A 9,373-nucleotide genomic window follows, 5' to 3' on the forward strand; every position below is an offset into this window, starting at 1 on the left:
CGATGTTAGATGTCACGATTATTTATGATTTTTTTTTAAATAAAGATTTTTCTAAAAACATTAAAATTAATCAGAACTCGGTGGCTGCAGTCCTCTGTTCCCCAAAAGGGTTTGGCCCTGGACCCCACTGGGGGCTTAAATTCAAGGAAGCCCAAAACATACCTTTCATTACACCCCCCCCCCCACCCCCGTTCGGAAATTACTGAGACCCCTCAGCTTCGTAGGAAATAAACTGTAAATATATAGTTGCTTATTTTTGTGCACTTCCATGCAGTTGTATCCCTAATTTCGATTAAAATCCCGGGGGAGGGGGGGGGGGCTGCTAGAATGGTGTGTAACTTTGAGGTGTCATTCGGTAAATTAAAACAAAATTCAAGATTTACAATATAACAACCCATTCACCTGGGATTTTTTTTTTTAGCTCATCGTGTATTGTGAGAAGTATTTTACAAATATTGTGTATAATCACTAGTTCTGAATTTAGTTGAAGGCCAATTTAAACTTTATTGATGACGCGTTGTTGCTTTAAATAGTTTGTAATTTTGTGTTTAATATTAATACTAAGTTCAAGGCAATGACGGATCAAGAAATTTCAGAACGGGGAAGAGGGATAAGGCAATACATGGCTAGCTGGATGTCTATGGGCTGTTTGTAGGCCCTTACTGGGTCCTAGGTGTGGAGTCCAGGGGGAAATCCCCCGAACCTTCTGAGATCTAACGAAATAAAACGTATATATTTCAACGTTTTAATTCGGACATTTTTTTTAAAGAAATAGTTCATATATTTGAGGCGTGTTGGCGCTGGGTCCGCTAGTATAGCTTTTCTGAATGTTTAAATTGAACTATGGTCGGCAATCAAGCATTTAAAATTTGGTACAACGGCTACATGTATATATGTAACAACCCTTCCTTCATCATTGACCTTCTTTATTGGGATTGTTGTTGATGATAATATTTATACTGTCGTTCAGTATATTTTATACAGAAATTATTTTTTATTCCGGGAAAGATGTCACATGTATTGTGACATAATAATGAACAGTCATTCAATGTGACGTAATAAGCGGTTTAAAGAAAAAGATTCAGATGAACGGGTAAGTCATGAAATATAGAATATCACACTCTAATGTTGATCTCGGACCTGGGATTGGCCCCGAGAGTTGATCTCGGCCCGAGCCCGTAGGGCGAGGGCCGAGATCACTCGAGGGGTAATCCCAGGTCCGAGATCAACATTAGAGTGTGATATTGTTTATATCATATACCTAAAACACAACAAGTTGATAAACATTTTTTTAAAAATTGGGGGAGGGGGGGGGGGGGTATTGACCCAAACATAAATACATGGTATACTATACAACGATATTTGACTATTTTATTCCTTCGGTGAGTTTACTTTAATGGTTATGTTTCCAGTACTATTGGCATTGTGAAACATGCTAAAGTCTGGGTTTTGTAACTTTATTCCACTGCTGGTCACAATAATTGGATGATTAATCATGGACATCCCCTCATGTGGTCTAGAATCTGGACGTTTCAATTAACTGAACTGCTTGGCTGAGAAACTCGTCATATCTATCGCTGTGCTGTTCATGTACATGTATATACTATTAAGCAGCTCCTAGGGGCCTGCTAATGAATACTAAAATTGGAAATAAGTGAATTATTTTTATTTCTTTTTTCGGATTTACCAAACTCGCCCGTTTTCATTATTTCATATAATTTGTAAGAGTTGTAGAACTTTGTTTACGTGGCGTCATCGTATGAACGGGAATGTTTACAGATATGATGCTGCTATTTATTTGCTTAGGGAATATGTTACCTTATACTGAAGTAAGTTTTTTTTTTTACCGTTTCCCATATGTTTAGCATCTATAAGTCGTTGAAAAACGTCGGAAGATATTGGTTCTGCTTTTCTCGTTTTATTGCCAAGTCCTCGGGATTTTAGATTTCAGAAATCGTTTTAAAGCAGTTTTCTACATCAAAATTACCGTAAATTAACATTTTGATCTCCATTAGGACCGGGAATTTCTAATAATGCTTTAGTATCACCCTCCATAATCCTCCTACTGTTTTCTGTCGCCTAGAACGATGATTGTTTTTAAATGAAGTTAAACGTGTTATTGTTCTAAATAAACAATTGTTACTTGGGTTACCCCCCTTTGCTTAGATACACGCTACAATTTAGCGCTGTTTTTGAAAACGTTTTTATTTAATTTTTCTGCTTAAATTAAATTTTGTCGTGGAAGAAAGTATTATATTTGAAAAAAATTGTGTCTAACATCATTTTTTCATGTAGTTATGTTAGATTTCAAAAGATTAAAGAAGAAATAGCCATTTGAAATTTGAGGGCGAGACAGCCCCTTGACAACGGGCCGAGACAGAGATATCTCGGCCCTTAGGGCGAGACAGCCCTACCTACTTGCAGCTGTCTCACCCTAGCCAAGATAGGTGTATCAGGGCTGATACACTACTAGGTATATGATATTACATTTTATCAAACTTCATCTACTTTAAACTTTGAATATTTTAATGCAAGGTGAAGATAACGAACAGTGATCAATCTCATAACTCCTACAAGCAATACAAAATAGATAGTTGGGCAAACACGGACCCCTGGACACACCAGAGGTGGGATCAGGTGCCTAGGAGGAGTAAGCATCCCCTGTTGACCGGTCACACCCGCCGTGAGCCCCATATCCTGATCAGGTAAACGGAGTTATCCGCAGTCAAAATCAGTGTGCCAAGAACGGCTTAACAATTGGTATGAAACACGTCAGACAGCATTTGACCCAATGCGAGGTTGTATTGACGAACTAGATCGTTATAACGACCATAGAATTTGCGAAATGCTGACTTCAATCGAGACTGTTGAAATCCCTGTACCATCAACTTGTTTGTCAGCAGCTTACCTCGATTTAAAAACTGACTATATTTTAAAGTCAAATTTTAATATTTCTTTATCAACTTTTGGGTCGATGATGACGTCATGTACAACTGATGTCGTGGCGTTGGCAACGTCTTGTCATAGATTTGGCGCCATTCGGTTGCGACAAGACGTGTGGAAATTTTGAGATACACTGTATAATTAATTTTAATATCATCGTTATGAAGCTCAAAGTTTTACTTACACACTGCAGTGCAATGAAGACAAACAGGGTAAATTCCAAATAATGTATCTAAATCACTCCTAGATAACATGTTTTATAAAATTATGTTCGTTTGAGATTTTTTCCGTTACATATAATTCATGTGTTTGCTTTTTATAAAATATATCTTCAAATTGATTCTAATGATAGTCATTTCCTCGTGAATGCGTTGCAGTTGTGTATACAATGCACGTGAGAATTATAATTAATACTCATAATACGTTCATTTTAACTGGAATTCTAACAGAAATTAAATGAGAATGTAAATATAAGAGACAAACTTCAATTTTGAAAAATACTTGATGGTATAAACTAACACTTTACCATGACCTACTTTTCAAGAATTGCTAACACACTTTATGAAGTATGCCCGCGTGAAACATCGCAGTTCCTACCCTCATTTATTTTTTATAAATAAAATTTATTTCTATGTACATTCTACAAAAAATGCAGCCATTTCATTTTATCATCTGCTTTCCTTTGGGGGAAATATCCGTAGCAGAACTACGTATGTATACATACTACACAATGCATAAACAATGATCATTTTAGGCACAGGGGCTAAGCCCGTTTTGGGCCCGAACCCTGTGATACCATAAATCTATATTTATGGTATCACAGGGTTCGGGCCCAAAACGGGCTTAGCCCCTGTGATTTTAGGTAAAAAAGGTGTGCATAGAATAAATACAGAAAGACGTTGTTATTTTTTTTCAATGGTTAACAATTTGCTGATACTGAAGTGGTGTTTAATTTTTCCTAGTTTACTCCTTACTGGGAGATGTCGACAAGAAAATCTTTAGATGATCGTGAGAATGATGATGCGACCTCTGCCCCGCGACCTGAGAATGAATGCCTGTCTGAGGAGGTTAAATCCTCAACCGACGCAGGAGCGTTCACGGGTAACAAGGAACTCAAGGAATCTCACAATGGTCACCCAACAAAATCACCAGAAAGTACCGGGTGTGGCCAGAACTAGGGACCTCGGAGAACCCTGTAAGTAATAACCCCTATTGTTGACGTATTCCATCAGCTGTCTGAAAGAATATTTCATGTTCAATCTAATTAGTATTAGCTGCTTTTAATTAGAATGGTATTCGGTTATTTTTTTTATTTTCAAAAATAGGTTCCTTACAGAGAAGTTGACGTCGATCAGGCAGGCTTCTGCGCCAGACATCGACCGTATGTGGTATGCATTGAATAGTACATTCATAAAAACTTGAAGATTTTGAATACATTTGTAATCTGTATTTGAAAAAGAATTTAATTAGAATTTGCATATTTTTAAGCTCTCATTTGGTAGTAATCTCCGATGTGAAAATAGTTTTAAAGCAACAAAATGTAAGATCATTTATTATAGTTGTTTTATCTCAAAGACGCTCTGTCCAAGGCAGGGCGCATTACTCTAAATCGGGTCCATTTCATTGACAACTAGTTATCTGGTAAGAATGATATACATATGTATATGATCAATATACGATGCAATTCACTATTGATAATTAAATACTTTGTTTTAATAAGTATTACATTACATTGTAAATGTGATCACTTTGTTTTATTCAGATTTTGAAGTGGACACCGTAATTCAAAGATCCTGTCAAAGAGACGAGTGCAATTAATTAGACTTATAGATTTAAAATATACAAATCATTTATCTAATACTCAACACGTTAATTAATGTGAAATTTATCATGCTTTACATAAAATAAATTAATCTGATATTTTGAATGTCATATTTTGTCTATTACATAGAGGATATTCAATGCTTTGTCGTTGAATATTATAGGGTTATTAAACTTATATTGGTGAATATTGGCACGAGTTGGCTATCAAAATGCACGAGCTTGCGAGCCAACGAGTGCCAATATTCACCTATATAAGTTCAATAACCCTTTTATTATATAGCTAAAGTATTTAGTTGTTAAATTATATCCCTTTTCGCTCAAACTACTCCAAAATAGACGAAGCCGCTTGCATCACGTAAAAAAGTGTTGATAGGAGTATTCATCAATATTGGCAATGTGCAATAACAGCATGCATTTCTTAACTGTTCGATATTTAACCCGTCATTAATGCAAGAAGCAAACTGATTTTGTAAATGGGGGCATCATAATTTAAGTACAGTAAAACATTTTGCTTTAAGTAAATATCAAATACCGGCTCTGTCAGATTCGGAGGACCGTCGTTTGCCATTTTGGCTTGTTTACGTTGTTACGGTAACGTCAATATTGAACGCTCATACTCCGAATGTTTCGGGCACATACAATTTACGCAAAGCAAAGTTAGTGTTCAATAAATTCTCAGGATATTGAACGCTAACATTCTCTAGATTTTACGCAGATTTTATATTAGACTATTTATTAGCTATATAATAAATAGAATTTATTTCACGAATAAGATATGGTTTTCTTTTAAATACTTGTATGTTCACGAGTGCGAAGTTGGGGGTGGGGGGGTGGGTGGGGGTAGAACATGTTTAAATCAAATCTGAAAGAACGTATAGTAACATGCATCATAATCAGTTGTTTTTTCACATTGTGAAAATGACAAAACACATCCCTACCGGTGCTTCCACTGATTGAGGGATGTAATATGGTAGAATTAGATCTCTTATAACGGAGGATGCGTACAGGACACTTGTTAGATCACTGATTACATCCCGTCTTGATCATGGAAATGGTGTTAATTCGGGTACCTGTAAAGTGCGAAACGAAACGAATCTACCGAAACGAAACGAAACCTAGCCTGTACTTTGTGCTTACTCATCCCCCCTTTTCCAACTTTTAAAACTTTATATCAGTCAAGCCGAAAGCCTACATCAAAGGGAAGGCTAATTTTATTTATTTTAATATCTGGTAACTTTCAAAGGGGCCTGAGACACCATTAATAATTATTATAATACAAAGAGTTCGGTTATATAATCTGTTTCCTTTCATTTCGGTAAGTTTCATTTCGTTTCGGTGGATTTCGTTTCGTTTTAGTGGATTTTGTTTCACTTCCGTAAATTTCGTTTCGCACTTTACAGGTACCCGTGTTAATTCCACATTCTTGCAGAAGTTACAGAAACTTCGAAACATGAGCATATTACACCAATCCTCATATTAGTGTTATCACATGCAATATCGTGATTCTGGTAAACGTGTAAATGCCGGAACCGGTGACGATTCACGCTTCAATTCAAATATGGCTGGAATTACTTTAAAAACACGTTATTTCCAAAACTTTTACAAAACGAATGCTACATTCATAAGGAAATTCAGACTTACTCGCTGTTAATCCATTTTCACTTGTCCTGGGTTTGAATGATGCGTTAATCTCTTTTTACAGGGGATTTTCGAGTTCTTCCATGTCCGTGTTTATTCTGCAATTAGTCACTATTACGTCAGTTCAAAAAGCATCAAATCTGGTTCATCGTCTTTGCACAAATTACGTGAAGAAAATATTTGACAAATCGTGCAAACGGACTACAAAAAGGATGTGACTAGTAAATAGATCAGTACATGACTAGTAATTAGATCAGGACGTGACTAGTAAATAGATCAGCTAGGACGTGACTAGTAAATATATCAGGACGTGATTAGTAAATATGTCAGGATGTAACTAGTAAATAGATCAGGACGTGACTAGTAAATAAATCAGGACGTGACTAGTAAATATATCAGGACGTGACTAGTAAATAGATCAGGACGTGACTAGTAAATATATCAGGAGGGCGTGTTGTATTAATTGATTTTATTACATGTACTCGTATGTATAAAGCATAGCTAGAATAACACATAATAGCAACCTAAACGCCTCAAAACCCTAGAACACCCAGACCCCCGGATTATTACCCCCCCCCCCCCCCCCCCCCCCCCCGGTGAACCATTCCTAGTCGAGGCTTAACATCCTAAATAATCGAATTTTTTTTTATCTTCATGCACTTGAATGTCAAATCTGATACTATTCTACTGTGTCGTTTTATTAAACATGTTTTTAATATATGCACAACGTGGCGTGAATTCCATCGTCATCAAAAGCAAGTTTTATACCTCGCCTAGATGGTCGAAAGTGACCATAACGCTACTTTCTTAAGTTTGGTAACGCAAATCCTGAGTTCAAACCCGGGTTGGGGCGGAAGTGGGTTTCCACGAATATTTTGATACAAAGCATTAGAAACGAGCATTTATAAATCAAATTTGAATTTCATGTATATGCATATAGCTTTGCTGTCTAGCATACATGTACATCAAGATTGACGGACATCATACGTGATACACTAGTATTAAAACTATACAATACTTATGCATGTACTTATTAACCCACTTCAAGAAAATTAGTGTCGATATCTCCTGAGTCAGTTCATTCATAATCTGATTTTAGCCATACAAATATAACGGTACCATTTCTCATTTGGGGGTACTCAAATCGCATTCACAAATACCATCATCACCATCAGCCAACTATTTCCTATACTCAGCAAATCCCTAGAAACGACCTCGCTAGAGCTGATCGTATGCTACATAAACTGTCAGTTATGGAATTATCTGATCCCGGACAGCCTGTAATTAGGTTTAGCATTGTTACGTGTTTTCCTTAGCGTCGGTGTTCGCTTGGGTAGATGTGGGCGGCAAGAGGTGAATATACGGTGAATCCCTTGAGCTCCGGAAATGCCCGGATATTGGATTTTTTCTTATTGTTGTTTGATTGTATCGATTGTGCTGAAATCAGTAAAAAAATTAAATCAGAGGGTTTTTTTTTCTAATCGCTCTATCTACATGCGTGTAAATATTTCATTACCTCAGGCCATTTGACGTGTTCTTCTAAGATTTTTATTTCAGTAACAAATCCCTTCCTTTATCATAAGATTTTCTGTTTGATGTACTGTATAAACACATAAAAAGTTACCCTGTATGATGCATTGGATTAGCTGCAAAACTGTACATGTAGCTCTCGGGGGGGGGGGGAATTGGGACAGATCAGAGGGCTACAGACTCACCCCTTATAAAAACCTTCGATTTCGGCGCAAAAAAAAAAAAAAAAAAAAAAAAATGCGCACAGTTGAGGCCTTATATCGTTATATTCTTGTATTGCTGTCTCATAAATTTAATATTGAAAAATTCCTAACATATTTTCCTACCATGCTTGTGTCCAAACATACCAAATATTCATTAGATTCTTAAGTGATTTTGTTCGTTGACGTAGCCATATACATATCCCCACCCCTGTAAACAAGTGAAGGGATTATATTACTATGTGTAAAGACCCTGTCGTAATACATGTATCCCCCTTTATTTAACATTTTTGATAACAGCATTGCGAATATCTTCATTTTAGAAGAGCGACCCCCCACCCCAACCCCCGGTTGAGGATTTGGAAGATTTGTAAAAATAATTTGGTGTTATGCTATTATCCTTTTATTCATAGAAGTTATCATGATTTGAGAAAAAAATATGTTAAGAAATTCTATTATACAAAACCCAGTGTCTACAAACTGATTAAACTACTCAGTGTTAAAAATACTAAAGAACTGATTAATGTTGGAATTTTTTTACAGTATGCTACTAAACTACGAAACTCTCATATGGTGTGATAGCATTGTTTAATCTAAATTGTACATCGTGTTAACATTGTTGTCTACTCACTCTCCGTAATGTCATGTTTGTTTGTTTGTATAACTGTATTTATGTATATGGTATCGTTTGTTTGTTTGTATAATTGTATTTATGTATATGGTATCGTTTGTTTGTATAATTGTATTTATGTATATGGTATCGTTTGTTTGTATAATTGTATTTATGTATATAATATCGTTTGTTTGTTTGTATAATTGTATTTATGTATATGATAACGTTTGTTTGTTTGTATAATTGTATTCATGTATATGATATCGTTTGTTTGTTTGTATAATTGTATTTATGTATATGATATCGTTTGTTTGTTTGTATAATTGTATTTATGTATATGATATCGTTTGTTTGTTTGTATAATTGTATTTATGTATATGATATCGTTTGTTTGTTTGTATAATTGTATTTATGTATATGATATCGTTTGTTTGTTTGTATAAATGTATTTATGTATATGATATCGTTTGTTTGTTTGTATAAATGTATTTATGTATATGATATCGTTTGTTTGTTTGTATAAATGTATTTATGTATATGATATCCAATGAGCCTGGGGTTCACGGAAATAAAGAATCAGAATTATCAAAGAATATCCTACATCCGTCTAAGTAAATGAACGATG

At 35.4% G+C, this 9,373-nt stretch overlaps 1 long non-coding RNA gene across 2 annotated transcripts; it reads left to right on the top strand.

Moving 5' to 3' along the window:
• The first annotated feature begins 1,239 nt into the window (after positions 1-1,239).
• On the top strand, positions 1,240-4,863 carry LOC130048413 (uncharacterized). Of its 2 annotated transcripts, none has more exons than XR_008797196.1 (4): positions 1,240-2,473; positions 3,906-4,138; positions 4,269-4,584; positions 4,706-4,863. It is a non-coding gene; the product is annotated as an uncharacterized LOC130048413 (long non-coding RNA). The 2 variants fall into 2 exon arrangements; XR_008797195.1 differs by having other exon boundaries at positions 1,246-2,473; positions 4,269-4,331.
• Positions 4,864-9,373: the final 4,510 nt, after the last annotated feature.

This window comes from Ostrea edulis, chromosome 7 (genome assembly GCF_947568905.1).
Source record: "Ostrea edulis chromosome 7, xbOstEdul1.1, whole genome shotgun sequence".
Lineage (NCBI taxonomy): Eukaryota > Metazoa > Mollusca > Bivalvia > Ostreida > Ostreidae > Ostrea > Ostrea edulis.